At 41.9% G+C, this 18,374-nt stretch overlaps 1 protein-coding gene and 1 pseudogene across 3 annotated transcripts in view; both read left to right on the top strand.

The window, feature by feature from the left end:
• The window catches only part of Lama1 (laminin subunit alpha 1), a 150,818-nt gene that overhangs the window by 30,436 nt on the left and 102,008 nt on the right, over nt 1-18,374 (top strand). The gene's annotated exons all lie outside the window — the stretch shown is intronic.
• Nucleotides 1,066-1,809, top strand: LOC103735413 (annotated as a pseudogene).

Below are 18,374 nucleotides of genomic sequence, written 5' to 3'. Positions count from 1 at the left end.
AAGAAGTCTATAACTACCTATGCATCGATGCTTGTCTTAAATATATGCTTTAATGATCTAGACATGATATTCCCTCTGGAGTCCTCAACATGGCTCCATCCAACCCAAAGCAAATGTGATGGTTCAGTTGTAAAGTGCTTACTACACATGCATGAGTTCAATCCCCAGTAAAAAGTTGTGTGTTGTATCACATGCTTACAATTCCAGCACTGGGGAGGCAGAAACAAGAGCATCCCTGGGGTTCACTAGCTCTTGAGGAACAAAACCCAAGGGTGACCTCTGTGCTTCATACACATGTACACTGACACATGAACAGGTGAACACTAATCCATACCACACACACATACACACACACCCCTATGATCCCTTCAGGAAAAAGTCAGGTATGGTCAATGTCAAGATACCAGTCACTCTAGCCTGACTTTGAAGTCTATATGTAAAGCATCCAGTTCTTAATTTAGGCAAACTCTGTATTAGGTTTCCATGCCTGCCACAGAATAACTAAGATAGTCAACTTACATGGAGCGAAGTTTAATTTCATTTACAATTTTGGAGTCTCTGATCCACAGTCACTCTGCCCATGGCTTTTGGGCCTGTGGCAAGGCAGCAAGCACATCATGGCAGTACCTCATGGTGTCACAGAGGAATCTACTCCCTTAATTGGTGGACAGGAAATGAAAGAATCAGGAAGGGGCCGAGGTCCCAATGTCCTTTCAAGGGCATGGCGCTCAGTGAACCTAACACCCTTCCACTATGCCCCACTTTTTGAACGCTCCACCACTTCTTAACAGGGTCATCCTATCCACCAAGTCTTTAACATGTGGGCCTTTGAAGAATGTTCATCCAGACCAAGGCATACATACAATACCACCTTCTCAGTAATGAACATGATTATCCTCCTTCAGGAAAAAACAAAATCTCCCAAAGAACAATCATTTACCATTGAGATAAAAACAAAATCCAGGGCGTTATGCGTGCTGGGCTCTGGAAGGCGGGCCCTGCATCCTGAGTCGGGAGTCTGGCTCAGAGCTGCTGGGAAGGGCGAACCGAATGGTTTGGCCTACCATGTTCTCCTTGACGCTGCGGGCCAAGGTGGCCATCCTCACCGTGCAGTGGGGGAGACATACAAGGAATTTGTATAAGACATCTGTGCAAAATGGTGCTGGAGGAGCCTTAGTTGTGCACAGAGATACTACTGAGAAAACCCAGACACTTCTCATTTGATTTCACGCCAGAAAACTATAAGCGGTTAGAGGCAATTGTAAAAAACTATCCTATAAGGGCACAAGGCAGCAGCTGTGCTTCCAGTCCTGGATTTAGCCCAAATGCAGAGTGGATGGTTGCCCATCTCTGCTATGAGCAAGGTGACTGACGTTTTAAAAGTGCCTCCAATGAGAGTGTGGAAGTAGCAAGTTTTTATACAATGTATAATCGAAAGCCAGTTGGAAAGTATCACATTCAGGTCTGCATTACTATACCTTGCATGCTTCGAAATTCTGACAGCATACTGGAGACCATTCAGAAAAAGCTGGGTATAAAGGCTGGGGAGACTACACCTGAGACTTTTCACTCTTATAGAAGTGGAATGTTTAGGGGCCTGTGTACACACCAATGGTGCAAATAAATGACAACTACTATGAGGATCTGACACCCAAGGATATAGAAGAAATCAGTGATGAGCTCAAGGCTGTCAAAATTCCGAAACCTGGGCCAAGGAGTGGACATTTCTGTTGTGAGCCAGCTGGAGGTCTCTCCTCTTCGACAGAACCACCCAAAGGACCTGGTTTCGGTGTGCAAGCAGGCCTTTAATTTATATTCAATTGTAAAGATACCACTGGAAAAATAGAATATGAACCTCCTATCTGAAAAAAAACAAAAAACAAAATCCAGGAAGCAAAAGGATACTTTTCCTCGAGGGCGATTTGCAAATATTAACTCAGGACCTATGGAAGTTACTGCATGCTGTTTGACTTTCATGAGCCCATGACCCTAGACTTGGAAAATGACTTGTGAGCTTCTTTCCCATCTTGCGACCTTATTCACGCCAGTTAGGTACCCCAAGTTCCTTGCTCACAAATATGCACAGTACTGACTTGTCTGTCTTCTTAGAGTCCTGCACATTTTTAAACGATTAATTATTCAAAAAAATCTGGTCATTTGCCATTAGCTCTCCAAAATTTCTGTCTAATCCCACAGGACACACCTCAGTTATTTGTCTCTTTCAGCTGATCTGAATAGTTTCCATCAAGTCTGTAATTCCAACACAAGAGAAAGTTCAAGAAAGAATTTCATGCAGTGGCTTTTCTAGGGAATAAAATCAGAAGTTGTGGCAATAATTCTAATGTTCCTGCCATCTTTCTTCTTTAGCCTTTCTGTTTACTCTCCTTTCTCTTTCTTTTCCTTTCCAAAAATATTGGTGTAAACAGAGCCCACATCATTCTCTCCCTTCTGCTCTGTGGCCTGGAAACTAGATAATTGGTTACAGGTGTGGTCAGAGAGCTGGTTATATCTGACTCCCCCCAACCCCTGTGCTGAGGCTTTAGTAACTGGCTGTTAGTACTTGGCTGTTCCAGCTTACCCAGGACCCTCACAGATTGCAGCTGCTGCATGCTGCCTGGCCTTGCTGGCTCTCTGCAACTGTGGAGGAACTGGTGACCCCTTCACTCTTCCATCTTTCATGCCTCTAAAACCAGCACCAGGTGAACAACAATGCCAAGTTTGACTGCAAGTTTGGGATGGACTCCAGCCTGCTTTATCCATTTTAGAAGCTTTTCTCTTCAGTGGTCCCTGCAGCATTTTCCTTTCACAAGTTGGGTACTTAACTGAGTGTGGTCTTGCCCTAAATGCACACTCTCCATTGTTTCAGTGGGAATCTCTAGGCCCCTCCTTAATCACTTTAATCTCATCAAAGGGATCCTCTCCAGCACATGCCAGGGCTCCAACATTAATCTTCCTAGTGCTCTTTTTCAATCCATCCTGTAAATTCTGTATTTCTTTCTGCCCCGTTTGCTCTTTTTCACTGTAGATCTGCATAATATTCACCATTAATAGCCAGGCCACCATTTCTACATTAGGCTGTCTTGAAATTTCTTCTGCCAGAGAAATTAGTCCATTGCTTTTCAACTTAGGCTGAGGCAAGCTTTTTGGCAGAGGACAGACTCCAGCCAGACTTTTTGCCAGAATATCTTAAGAACTGCTTAAGTCCATATTTCCCTCTGGAACTACATTGTTCTTAGCACTACTTTCTTCCAGGCACCTACTAAAATGAGCTGTTAAGCTCTGCTTATAGCAATAAACTGCTTCTCTAGCCCATCCTTCCAAAGTCTTCCACATTTCTTCAAAATCCCACGTGGTCAGGTTCTTCACAACCAACAGCCCAATCTCTGATATCAGTTACTTATTAGTCACTTTTCTGTTGCTGTGATAAACACTGATCAAAACAATTTATAAAGGGAGAGTTTATTTGAGCTTATGGTTCCAGAGGAATTACAGTCCATCACAGCAAGAAGTCATGGTGGCAGAGGTGGCTGGAAAAGGAGCAACAGAAGCTAAGCTCTATGTAACCCCAGCTGGCCTAGAACTCACTATGTAGACCAGGCTGGCCTCGTTTTCACAGAGATCTGCCTGCCTCTGCCTGACCGAAGGTGTACACCACCACAACAAGCTATTTATGCATTCTTCTAATTATGAACCCTGTAATATGTAGAGAGAATATTACAGTAGTGTGCATCTTTGTGTCTGTTGCTGAGGGACTTTTGAGCACTGTGCTATGCTTGTTTCACATGAATTGTAAACATCTAGACACTTCACCAACACTTCAGTTTGTATATTCAAAAGTTAATGCCTTAGGATTTGAATGGACACTATGGCATTAGCACCATTAACAAAATTAATAATAATTTCCTAATAACTTTGATCACCCAGTTTCCCCAATTTTTCCATCAACATTTTCTTTCATGTTTTTCTTTAAAACCAGGATTCAAGAAGGACATTCATTGTATTTGATAATTATGCTGCGTAAGCCTCTTAGGAATTTTCATCCATTTTTAAAAATAGTGTTGAAAGTTTTATTAGACCTGCCATTTGTCTCGTGGCGTCCTCAGGTCTGTATCTGCAGGAGGATTTTGCTGTTTTCCCCTAAGGGGCTTCATGTACCCTCCATTTCCTATCAGCTGCATTCAGCTCTAGGTGCCTGATGAAATTCTATTCAGTATTTTGTTGTTGTTGATTGAATTTGTTCTTTGACAATTTTATACATATATATAATATATTCTCTTTAGTATTTTTTGTTAAGAGGACATCATGGGGCTGGAGAGATGGCTCAGTAGGTAAATGGTGGCTGGGCAAGAGTGTGAAGTGGAGTTTGGATCCTCAGAACCCATGCAAATGCAGGGTAGACCAGGCAGCCTTCCCATTCCCTAAGTGCAGAAGAGGCAGACAGGTGTGCTGGACAGCTTCAGTTGTCACCCGGACACCTAGAAAGAGGAAACCTCAGTTGGGGAATTAGCTCTGGAATTGGCCTGTGGGCATATCTGTGAGCCATTTCTTAATTGCTGGCAATGTGGGAGGGCCCAGCCCACTGTGGGTGGTGCCATCCCTGGGCAGGTGGTCCTGGGTTGCATAAGAAAGCAGGCTGAGCACAAGCCAGAGGAGCAAGGCAGTAAGCAGTTCCTCCATGGTCTCTGCTTCAGCTCTTACCTTCAGATTCCTGCCCTGACTTCCCTCAGTGATAAACTTGTGACCTGGGGGCTGTAAGATAAAATAAACCCTTTCCTCCCCAAGTTGGTTTGGTCAGTGTTCGATCACAGTAATAGAACCAAACTAGGACGCAGGGGATCCCCCCAGTGCAAGCTGGCTAGCTAGACTAGACAACTGAGCTCTGGGTTAAGAGTGAGACTACCTCAGTGTGCAAGGTGGAGCACGATTGAGGAAGATGCCCCATTTCAACTTCTGGCCCCCACACACATGCACACACACTTACATGCACGTTTGCATACACACACACACACACACACACACACACACACACACACAGTACATATAATGGGAGACCCTGACTGCTTTGTATGGCTTACCTCATCTGCCACATCTGGCGCTCAGAGGTAAACATTACACTGATTATGGTGCTGAGTTCAATTCCTTACAGCACTGCCTTCTTGTTATTCCACATTTTTCCTTTGGCTTTTAGACTCCTTGATGCCCAGATGTGGAGCGTGGCTATAACTTCCTGTGCTAAAATTTCCACATGTCCCTTTTAAACTACCCATCAGCCAGCTGGTTGATAATTCCTGGATTATGTACTCCACAAGGGCAGGGACACCACTATCTTCCTCTCCAACCTGTTCTTTCTCTTACCCTTTATTTGCCTGTTCACATTTATTGAGGAATGTCTTACTCAGGCATTGACATAATTCAAGTATAGAGTGAATATTCGCAGAGTGGATCAGTGTGGTTTGTTTTATTTTTTGTTTGCTTTTCCCTCTTGCTTGCTAATTAAAAGATGGCAGTGAACAAATGGGCCTTTTGACTGTGTTGGTGCCATCCTATAAAAATGTATCATCAAAAGCACATATTTCTTAAATAAAATTATAGGCAGACCTTACCATTATCAGAAGTCATGCGTGTAGCTTAGTAAATATGTCTATCAACTTCTGAGGTTTTATTACCAAATTAGTTTTGCTCTGTGTTGGCTAACAAAGACATTAGTCTCCTTGATTCTTTAGTTGATGACAGCTGTGGAAATTGCAGCGTTTTTAGCTTTTACGTGTAATGTTTAGTTATCTGGAAGACAAATTAAGCTCACTAGTGGGGGTGTCAGTCCGCAAATGCCTGCGGTTTGCAGTAACATTTAACTACAGTGTGTTTGTTTTCAATGTTACAAAAGGAATGATTAGATTTATTTCATTACTACTTTGCATAAATAACTCCTGATGTTCATTTCTTTTGTTGATTCGTGATATTTTAGAGCTATGCTGTTAGATATTTTGCAATATCTAATTCTAAGATCAGTAGGAATTTAGTGTGTGTGATATGCCTGTTTTAAGAAAAATAGATGCGAGGCTAGAGATATGGCTCAGTGGTAAGAGAGTTTACTGCTCTTGGAGAGAACCTGAGTTCAGTTCCCAGCGCCCGTGTCAGGAGCCTTACCACCATATGTAACTCCAGCTCCAGGGGATCCAATACCATTTCTGATCTCCACAGGTACCTGGATTCACATACATGTACTTTGGTGCACGTGCACATACCCACACTCCCCACATACATCTAAAATAAAAATGAAACTTTAAAAGAAGAAAAACACATCCCTTGATCTATGCTAGTGAACTGTAATAAATGTGGAACTGACATTTATGTGGTGATGTGTGTTCATAAATGCTGCTCATGATTGGGTGGTACAGGTGTACAACCCACATAAGTGCCACCACTTCAGTGATCACTTTTTGATCTTTTCAAATTGAAAATAAATCATTTTGAGAGAGCGTGCACATTTGGTGAATCTTGAGTTTTATGGCTGTGAAAATTATTTTAGGTCTCACTCATTATACTAAAATGCATTTCCTATGCAGACATTTCTCAGTAGAACAGGATTTCTGGTATGAGAAATGCTGTATTAAAGATGAATGCACATTAGAGAAATGAAAAGCAAAACCACAGTAAGATACCCTACACACCCATTACAATGGCTCTTATAGAAGTGGACTATCACAATGTTGGTCAGGACATGGAGAAAGGGAACCCCTGTCCATTTCCTGATGTGACGACAAATGACACAGCCTCTGAGGAATATAATGTGGTGGTCCCTCCAAAATTAAATACAGAATTAGAATATACCCAGCTATTCTACCAATAGGTGTATAACCCAAAGAACAGAGAGAAATGAAACAACTCCAGCAAGTGCACAGTGCGCACACACTAATACAGCAGCATTGTTCACACTAGCCAAATGGTGGAAATGACCCAGGTATTCATCAGCAGACGAAGGGACAAACAAACGGTATGTGGTATATACACATGGTAGAATAAGAAAGAATACTATTCAGCCTTCAAAGAGAAACTGTGATGTGTATTATAGCATGAGTGTGCCTTGAAAACATTATGTTAAGTGAAATAAGCCAGGCCCAAAAGAAGAAATATACAATTCCACTCATAGGAGGTACCCAGAGTAGTCCAATTCAAGGAGATAGAAAGTAGAATTGTGGCCACAGGGGCTAGAGATGAGGACCGGAGTTAATATCTGATGGGAACAGTTCTAGATGGGGATGATGTCCTACTTAGCTTCTTGTTGCTATGATGCATACTATGACCAAAAGCAACTTTGGGAGGAAAGGGTCTATTTCATCTCACACTTCTAAGAAATAATATCAGAGGGAAATCAGGGCAGAAACTCAAGAGCAGGAATCTGGAGGCAGAAACTGAAGCAGAGACATGGAGAATGCTGTTACTGACTTGTTTTTCCTGACTTGCTTGGCTACCTTTCATATACAGCTCAGACCCACCTGCTTAGGGATGGTACCACTCACAGAGGGCTGGACCCTCCTATTGCAATCAGCATCAAGAAAATGTCCCACGGATATGTCCACAGGCCAATCTGATAGAACCAATTTCTCAGTTGAGTGTCTGTCTTTCTAGGTATGTGTAGGTTTGTGTCAGGTTACAAAAGTAACTATGACTCATGATGAAATCGTTTTTGAGTGGTGATAGGGTGATGATTATGCAACATGGATTTGCTTAATGCCACTGAACTGTACATTTTTAATGACTAAAATGATAATTTTTGTGTTATCCATACTTTATACAATTACAAATTTAATATACTATGAAATGCATGGTGTATTGATTGCATCAGCCAGAGTCCAGTTGGAACAACAGAAATCATACCAGTAGGTCCTATAAAGGGGCATGAGGAATGTGAGGAATCAGACTGTGTTAGAGAGCTGGAAAAGGGAATAGAAAGTCACTTGGAGACAGTGATGGTTAAGGAGGAATCTTGAGAAGATGGGGTTATTAGCACAGAGCTTTGGAGGAAAGCACCTTGACTTCATGGGAGTCGAGGGAGGGTCCTCTGGGAGGTGCTGGATAGAGATTGAAGTCAACTGTTGCAAGCCTATCTTGCAACCACTGGGGTGAGGCTGACAGAAAAGTCCAGGAGCAACCTCTGGAGGATTCCAGTCCCTCTCTCCAGCCTCCTGGAGAAAACTTACTGGTTTGCAGGGTCCCAGTCCTAGCCTCAAGAAACAGAATCCCTAAGGTGACTATCAGTTGCCTAGCAGCCATTATAAATATTGCTATCTCAGTAGGTGATCCCTTGACCATGCAGTGGTAGAGGCACAGAGAAGCAACCATGGGTATACTGGAATAGTATGTTATGGTGGTGAGCCAGATCCCAAGCTTGCTATATTAAGTTTTTTAAATTATTTGTGGGATGAAATGCATGCACATTTTGTAATTCTGGAAGAATCATGGACTGACTTCTAATATATCCAAAGACTAGGCGCCCTCGGATCTCAGTTGAGAGACTGCCTCAGGCATGACAGAGGAGCGTGGGGTAGCAGTTCTGTTTAATATGTGTATATTAACTTGATGTTAATTTTTGGAAGTACAGTTGGTGGCATTTCATAAAGAGTTGTAGCAGGCATTCTAATTCAGTTTACAGAGTAGAACATGATAGCAGTACAAGTGATAAAGTGTACCTAACTCATTCCTCACACCCAACAAACCTGTATGTGTGTGTGCGTGCACATGTCCGTGCTGGTACATGTGCACACGTGCATGTGGACACCAGAGGTTGACGTCAGGGGTCCTCCTCAATCGCTTTCCATCTTATCTTGTTGAGACAGTCTGCCACTGAACCTGGCATTCACCAGTTGGCTAGGCTGGCCAGCTGTGAGCCTTGAGGATCCACCTGTCTCTATCCACCTTTCACTAGGGTTACAGATGTACCATGTCCAGCTTATGTATGCGTGTGCCTAGGAATCCAAACTCAGGCCCTCATGCTTTTGTGGCACGCACTTTACTGACTGAGCCATCTGTCCAGCTCCCATCTCCCACTGTTGTTTTTATAATCTATAAATTACTTTAGATTCCCAACAATCTTTAGCTATCACCAGAAGAAATATCACAGATGGCCTTAATATAACCTAGTTAGACTTAGCTAATAGGATTAACTAAGAAATATAATTGTGCAGATTTAGAGAAACTCGTAAGTCAATGACCACCTTTTTTCAGGTTTGGAAAGTAGTGTGGGCTAATTATAAAACAATCAGAAGGCACATGTAGGTAAGGAGAGGCAGATAAACTCACTCTCCCTTCACTCTGAAACAGATACTGATAATATTGTGCCATCTGGACTTAAAGGTTTTGCATGTAGCTCCATGCATTTAATAATGCTCCCATAGTGTTATTGATTACTGGTACTTTCTGGGCCAGACCTGTGCTGTGTAGACACTTGATCTGGGTTGTGTCACTGAATCCTCATAATTACTCTGAGACCCTGGTCCAGTTATTATCCCCTGTGACAGATGACTAAACAGACTTAGAGACTTCCTGTAACTTGCGCAAGGATGGGAGCCCTGATGTTCAAGAGCCTGGGTGTTGCATCCTCTGACCACATCCATCCTCCAGCTGAGATGACGTGATTCAGACGACTGTGTCCTGGTGTTTTATTTTACATTTTGGCATGAACGTGTCCCAATATAACTGAAACTCACTGTTAATGATTTTTAAAGCTGCACTCATGGTCTCCTATCAGGTTTACCCATTATTGTATTATAATCCCCAGGCCTGTAAGTTTGATTGGTTTTGTTATGGGTCATAACATGAGTTTTTAGTTAAAGTGGATCAGTCTCATCTCCTGCCAGTGAGTGATAGAGCGACTAGAATCCATTTTGTGAGGTTCATACCACAAATATCTGGTTTTGAGTGTCCCATTGAAAAGGAATGTTTATTGCCGTAGATGCATACAGGAAGTTACTGGTGTAGGTGAGAGAATATTCAGTGCTTTCTTCCTTATCTGTATTCTTTCATGTCTTGACAATCTTGAAATGCAAACCAGCTTTTCTTTTTAGGAAAGAAAATGGCAGCTCAGAACAGCTGGGTCTGTGGATTGCCCAGGATCAAGTACCTCACATTTGAAAACTAGATGGAACCCAAAATTTCTAGTTCCTTTGACACTGTGCCACACCCTTTCATGTGTCCCCCATCTCCAGCCATTGTTGTCGACTAAGTTATACTTTTATGGGGTAGCTGGCGGAGTTCTTACAATTTCCTCCTGACTTTTGGAGTGCTAGGATCCTAGCCCCTTTCTCCTTCTCCCTGAGCCTGCAGTGTAGACAGATGGGGTCCTCATCCTTTCAAGTCTGCAGATAGTAGCTTTGGCAATGGTTAATGGAATTGAGTGCTCCCTACTCTGTGGTATTTGGCCAAGAAACAGGAAAATAAATCAATGTTTTGTGTTTTCCTTCAATTTTTTTAACCTGCTCAAAAACTTTATCAGGAGGGTCAGATTTTTTAGTTAAAAAAAAACCCTTTAGAAGATAAAATCTGTTTCATCAGAAAGGAAATGTTTCCTCTAGCACTGACAGTAAAGCTGCCTGTTGGAACAGCACTTTACTTTCTGTGTAGGTTTAATTAGGAAGTGGCACTTTGTTGTAGGAACTGGATACAGAAGAAGCTTTGTTGTGTGCAAACCCTTAGACAAGAGCTGCTTGTTTCTGGGGCTTTTTCTTGTTTCTGGGACTCATTAGCTCAGATGTCTGCTGTACTTGTTCCTCCAAATTTCTGATAAATTGGCAAGAACTAGGTGGGTTTACCATTATTATTCAAATACCCAAGAGTTGTTAAGCACATTGACAAGATCGGTAAGACAACAGACAAATGACACATTCCTTAGGCATCTTGAAATATTTTTAGGACAAGAATGACATGTAAATTGTGCCTTTTATAACAGATGAGCCTTGGCTATTGATTAAAAGAAGTTAAACAGCTAGGCAGCAGCCTTCCTGGAAGCTCTTAGGTGGAAAGTGCTATTACCCTACACTGGTACCCAGTCAACATGATCCTATTTCAATGTTTATACTGGCTTCAACCAGTTTTAGAGTTTGGCAAATCAAATATAAGAAACTTTTAGTTCTTTGTTATTAGTTAGACGTACTCTACACCAAGTTCCTGCCCTTCACACATGGCTCATCTTTTCTGTCATATTCTCTGCTTTTATCAGAAATAAGTATTTTTTGTCTCTTATTTATGCCATCTCCTTTTATTTTTCATACACAGCATCTCTTCCAGTTACTTAGTCCCTGGCAACTTCCTCACCTCTGTGGTCTCTATGAGGGCCAGTGTGATTTCCTCAGCAAGGCAGCTTCCAGGCTCCTGTGGACGTTGACGTCCAATGCAGCAGTGGAGGCAGAGACGTTCCACTGAACACCTGCCTTCCAGCATCACACAGGCTCCCCTGCTTCTGAACCACAAATCATTCCTGATGGGTAGAAACTCGGAAGGGTAGATGGTTAACCAATCCTATCTGTCAGTGGAGGGTGGGTGAAGGATTTGAGACCTGTTTGAAAACTATGAAGGCTTCGTGCTACTAAAGAGTCTTTCTCTGGTCCTTCAAGCTGGACTGCCTTGCATAATTTCTCTCTTAGAGTCTCACAGCCTCATCCTTCGTTTCAGGAGAAATGAAGATCTATAGGATACAATCAAGACAGGGGTATTAGACATTAAACCATTCAACATTATCAGCCAGTGAGCTAAGTAAACGGAAGTAAATCTAGGCTTCAAGAATTATAGTCAGTCCTTTCCTGACAGGATTTGATCTTTGTCAGCCGTGTTTTAGAAGCTGAGGTGTACCCGTCAAGGACAACCACATTGCTGTTTTGGAGGAGTTCAGCAAACACTCCTGCTCTCCTTTTTGGTTCTGAGTAGTGGAACACTGACTATCTCGCCTCCCTCCACGTCTGCCGCTCTGGCTGTGACCAGAGCAAGATTCTGGGAAATGAATGAGAGCAGTTTTGCAAGATTCCACCATCACCATGTGCTTTTCACATCCCGAACTGTTCTGGCATCAAAATAAATCTGCTTGTATATTTATGCAAAGAAAAGGAAGTCCACTCAAAAACCATTATTTCTATTTCTGTTATACTAAGGCTGGAAAAAAAAGTTTTAGTTTTAGAAGAAATATTTCTTTGAGACATACAGTACAGCTTGGAATCCATTCTAGCTTTTAAAGCTATTTTATGTGTGGGTTCATTTTTCTGTTCAGACTATAATATTACCATGCTTAAATAGAAAGCTGTGATAAATTTCCAAGACAGCTAAGTGGTTTAGTAATACCTCTGCTATGCCTCAAAATGCCATTTGTTTTTTGTATCTTTTGTAGCCCATTTTTTAACACAGAAATCCTTCATTCTGATGCAGAAGCAACCTATGGTATTAACACATGCTTGTCTTTTATTCCAGTCTGGAAAGACAGAGACAGGGGATTCCCAGAACAAACTAGCTAGCAAGACATCTTATGGTGGTGAGACCTGGGTTTGAATGAGATACCCTGCCTCAGTGAATAAGGTGGAAGAGAGATCAAGGATTAATTCCTGACATCAGCCTTGGGCTTCCACATACATGAACACACATGTGCATGGGTATCCCGTACATGTGCACCTGCACACATATACAGCATACACTCACACATGAAAATGGGGAGTTTTTTCCAGTCACCAGGGATTGATTACCTTGTGCTTCATTCCTACCCGAGTCTACTGTATGTATCAGTAAGTCATGGAATCTCACTCGTTGGGTTCATTGATGAACAAGACAATGATCATGTCCACGTATAACATCAGCACGCAAACATGTACTTGGTTATAGAAACAGCAGCATCTCTTTTGTCATCCGTTTAAGGTGGACCTACGTCCTGTTGGGCCTCCTGGTCGAGAGTAGAAGTAGGCAGTCTGGCAGATGGCTTCTGCTTTGTCATGCTGAGGCCACATAGAGAACATACAGGAAGGGCAGCTAGGGGTTCAGGGGAAGCACTCACAGAAGGACTGGCTGAAGGAAGGAAGGAAGGAAGGAAGGAAGGAAGGAAGGAAGGAAGGAAGGAAGGAAGGAAGAAATGAAGAAGGACGTGCAGGAGACAGCAGCCTGGGAAGGACTTGCAGGAGAAAAAAGTGAGCATGTGTGTGGAGCTGAAGTACTGCATCCAGTCCTAAATGCTTGCTATCACATTTTCCTGTTTATCCAGTTATATAGTCGTCTCTTGGTGTCATATTGATTCCAGGACTATCTCCCAGGAATCGGTACAAATCCCTAAGTTCATGGCTGCCCAGGTCCTTTATATAATTTATATATATGGAACACATTCACGTGTATACTTGAAGTCATTGCTAGGTGACATGTAATATACCTACTGAGACGTGAATGCTGTGTAGATAGTTGTTACACTGTTTGTTCAGGGGGTTGTGGCGAGGAAAAGTCTGCACGTGCTCAGTAAAATGCCATCCTCACAGACCTGAATAATAGCACACCAGCAAGGTGCAGATATGCAATGCTCAGCAGTCAGTGCTGGAGTCATGCACATCCGTGGCATGGTGGGAACTGCCCCAGGTGCTGCCTGTACATCAGCATCAAGGTGCACCCATCAGAGTCCTGGGCTCAGCTGCAGTTTGCAGACAGTGAAATGTACACATTTTGAGCACAGAGTTGGATGAATTTTAACAATCACAGTTGCAGGTATAAGCCACACCCCTATCAAACTATAGAACATTACTGTTGCTCCAGAGGCTTCCCTCCTGCCCTTCTCAGGCAGTTCCCTATCAGGGCTTCTTCCCCACAGCCAGATGACTGCTGCTTTCGAATTATTTTCGCTTTAGTTGAGTTTCACATGATCTACAACTTCCTAGCAATGGAATGTCACTGTAAGTCCTTCTGGTGTCTGGCTTCTTTCTCGGAGCATTCTGGTCAGCTGCTTGTGTTTGTGGTTTGCTCCTTGTGTTTCTGAGTAGTATTTTCACTTTATGACTGTACTGAAGTCTGCTTGTCCATTCCTTTGCTGGGTTGTTTTCCAACTTTTGTCTCTGGTGCAAAAGCTGCTGTGAGCATCCTTATAAAAAGACTTTTTTTCTGGGTATATGTTTCTGCTTTTCTAAGAGTCGATTTGTCCAAAGGATGGGTATACCTCTCACTGTAGAAGACATTAATGGACCTTAGTCCAGAAGGGGTCTCTGTGTAGAGAGCTGAAGAATTGTGGCTCTCCTTCCAGGAATCTGTGTGCCTTACTGTCTACTACCCAACACTTCACTCTATCTGACCTCCGTTACCATTTTCTGGTTGTTGACTCTACAAATGTCAGGCAGTAGTGGTTTCCTCTTTAGGCCCAGCAGCTAAATTCCTGTAATAATTTTAAAAGACTGAATAATAAATTGTTGTCTAGGTGTACAATACTTTCTTTAACCTACCCCCTACTGTTGAACATTTAAAATATGTTTCCAGTTTGGGGCCATAACAAGTCATACTTGAACATTTTTGTGGATATGATTGGTGATTATTTTTCTCAGTGTAGTGTCTAAGAAATGGGATTTTTTTCACTATCCAGGATAAAAACAAGGGCCTTGCATCCGACAGGCAAATGTTTTACCCCTGAGCTACATCCCTTGCCCTCAAATGTAATCTTTATTACTTTGTTTTTTTTTTCCAAAACTATTGTTCAAGTTATTGTCCATTTTAGTCACTGCTTACAGTGACTGAATGTGTTTCTCAGAACTCCTAAGCATCGTGCTTAAAAGTTCCCTGCCCTCCCTTTCCCCCCACTTTCCTTTTCTTCCCTCCCCTTTCTTTTTAAATGACAGAGAGTTAACTAATAAATAATGAGCTTTAACTTTATGTCACTACATTGGACATATATTTGGGAACACTGGGCTGAGTTAGACATTTGATTTTGTTTATTATCTATACATGTATAAATTATGTTATCATCACTAATCTCGATGTGGACCATCACATTGCTTTATATCTGAATGGTTTTCATGTCAGTATCAGAGAACAGATAGAATTCCAAGTCTCTTTCTAACAAAAGAGAAAACAGATGATTAACTTTCAGTGTTATCATTTTGAGAACTGCCAGTTTTCAGAAAAATAATTGCAGTATTTGGGGAAAATGATTCTACTTTCCAGTGCCTCACATCTCTATTGTGCATTTGGTTAAGTGCTTCCGTATTCCTGCTTGAGTTGAAGCTTGCATGGGAAATCACATTCCTTACTGTGAATAACCCAGTGGGATGTGGTGAAATCAGACTCTGGATTTATCAATCACAGAAAGCATTAAATTATTGAGTTTTGTAATTCCCTAGGTTGTGGGAAATAAAAAAATAAAAAAACTTACTCACTGACTATGCACTACCTTTGGGGAAAGGACGGGAAGAGGAACCATGGACGTCTAACTGTAATCTTTGGTGCTGGTAAAATGGTGACTCAGGGGCAGACTGGCTAGTGAGGAGGAGACTGGCTGGCTGTTCATGTGAGCTCATTCCCTTGGCCCTGGGGTCTCTTTGGAATCTGTACACAGATATTGTCATGCAGCATCAATGATGTTTATCCACTGTCCAAGGGCATGCACAAGTGTTCCCACAAGATTATAATGGAGCTGAAAACTCCCATTGGCCTGTATATTTTATTACGTTCTTTCTATGCTTGGCTATGTTTAGAGTCATAAATACATGGTGTGATGGTTGCCTGCAATACTCAGTAAAGTAACATGCTGACAGATAAGAAGCCCAAGAGCAGTTGCTGGAACCATACAAAGGGTAAGTGTGTAGTAGGTGACACCATAAAGGTGTGTGTCAATACAGTCTGATGTTCACTCAGTGACAAAAATCACCTAATGACACATTTCTCAGAATGTGTCCCCAATGTTAAATGACACATGACTGTACTTAGAGAGTAGTACCTTGCCCTGGCCTCCCTTTCATCCTTGCTAAAATATGGAAATGAAGCCTGGGAAACCTTGAGATCAAATTAAAAACCTGCAAATAATTAGCTGAATGGCACAGCTGTATAAACTATGACACTGTGAGAACGCTGGGGAGGCCATAAGATCACTTTTCAGCTTAAACCACTGACCAGAGTATGTGTAGAATAGTTCATCTTTATTTTAATCATAGACTCAGGTTTGAGATTTCTAGAAAAATTGAACGGAAAGTAGAAAGCATACACTCCCTCTGTCATAACATACGGTTTGAATTTGGGCATTTAAAAGGAATTAATCATCCTTTTAAAGTGAATCACAACATGGCTGATACAGTACATTTTCAACAGTCCCATGGTATTAATGAGGCAATCACAAGAATTGTTAGTCCTAAAGTTTAAAAATGTCTACTTTTTAATGTCATGGTATCAGATATATTTTTGCCTTTGCTTTTTCTATGATGGAAGCACAGACAAACCAGTTCAGTAACCACCTTATGAGACACTACTAAGATAGCTGACTCCTAGGGCTCCTTATAGCTGTCCCAGTCCTGATCATCTAGTTGTTCAGGAACTGAAATGGCTCCCAGGAGCAGGCATTCTGCTGAATCGTGGGACTTTGCTCGAATCATCTGTGGGACTCCTTTCCACTGAAAAACCCTAGCTGTTACAGGCTCTGATTTTGCATTTTGCAGTGTCATTATGTCTTGCCAGAGCTCAGTAAGAACCTGAAGGCAGTAGGGTCATAGAAGAGGATTTCAAACATCTGTCATGTTCTCTTGACCTCCAGATGTGCTAGCTTGATGACTTCTCTACACTAGGCCCCTGCCTGGAAATACTGCTTTCCCACCCGTTTTCAGTGCACATATTCCACGAAAAGTTGAGTCTTCCATGGAAAGTTGAGTGTTTGTATTTCATTCACTTTGATCTCCCTATTTCTCCTTTTTTAATTTTTGTAAAATATGCAGAATATAAAGTTGGCCATTTTAACTTTTCAACTATAGAATTCGGAGGCATTAAGCACATGAACTTTTATGCAGCTGTCCCTACCATCCATCCCCAGAACCTTTTCATCTCTCCAACCTATTAAACAACAAGTCCACGTTTCTCTTTCAGCCATGTCTCTAGAAACAGCTATTCTTCCTTCTGACTACTCTTGAGTAGCTTATGTGAGTGGCATGGTGCCTATTTGTCTGTTTGTGTCTGGATTGCTACACTTAGCATAATGCCCTCCAGGTCTTTTTGAGACAGGGTCTCCCGGTAGCCCCAGCTGTCCTGGAACTCACTATGTAGACCAGGCTGGCCTTGAACTCACAGAGATCCTCCTGCCTCTGCCTCCAGAGTGCTGGGACTAAAGCATGTGCCACCGCACCTGGCTTGATTTCCTTAATTTTTAAGGTCAAATAACATTCTATTGTACAGATATCCAAAACTTTGATTAACCAGTCACCTGTTGATGGATAGTTGGACTGTTTCCAATTTTTGGCTCTTTTGGATAAGGCTGCTATAAACATTGGTGGATAAATAACTTTTTGAGTTCATTCTTTTTTTTCCTCGCATGTACCTAAGTAGAAGTGTTGGACCTCTTTATGTTCCCACCATATCATTTTGAAAATAAAATAATTTCTACATATTATACATATTTCATATTTGTGTATTATTTTTTAATAAGCTTTAAAATGTAATGATTTGTCAGTTCAGTGCCTGGCAACTGATAGATGCTCAGTGAAGTCTGATGCTTCAAGAGCCAAAGAATACCATTCACATAGGTTGCAGATGAAGAATTCACATGCAGCGCGAACTCTTACTTGCACAAAAAGGTCCTTAATGATCTCTCCAGAGCACAAACTGTTAATTATTTAGCACATGACCAAAGGAGAGTGAACATATCGTTATTATCCTGGGCATGGTAAATGTGTAACTCACAGGGCAGCATTTTATGGAGGTTGCTCAGTAGAGATTTTCCCAGCTTTTCTAGGCAGTGCCTCCAGTGGGGTTTGCAAGGTTTAATGATTCAGGGCCTGTTTGCTTCCATTGCTTTGATGGTAGCCTGTTTTCTTATGAGGAGAGGTGAGGGGATGGAAACGCAGTCCTGAGCTCTTCATCTCCACTGTGTCTGCTGAGCCAGTACCAGGTCAATGCACAGACAAGGGGATGATATGAAAAGGAGTTGAGTTTTCAGGAATCCTTTGGACTAAGACTAGGAGGAATGGGGAGGGTGGCAAACTTCCTTCTGTTGTGAGCTGGAGGGGCAGTCCAAAGTTTTATAGCTCTCTTTGACCTCTGTGGTTTGTCTTCTGGAACTCACATTTTGACTTTGCAGAAAACTCTTGAAGACCCACTTGCTAGTATCTCTATCCTGATATTTTGGTTTTTTTTTTTTTTTTTTTTTTTTTTTTTTTTTTTTTTTAAGGGGGGTTCCCTTT

This window comes from Nannospalax galili, unplaced genomic scaffold (assembly GCF_000622305.1).
Source record: "Nannospalax galili isolate Female #2095 unplaced genomic scaffold, S.galili_v1.0 scaffold155, whole genome shotgun sequence".
Classification (NCBI taxonomy): Eukaryota; Metazoa; Chordata; class Mammalia; order Rodentia; family Spalacidae; genus Nannospalax; species Nannospalax galili.
This window is presented reverse-complemented; position numbering and strand designations above follow the sequence as displayed.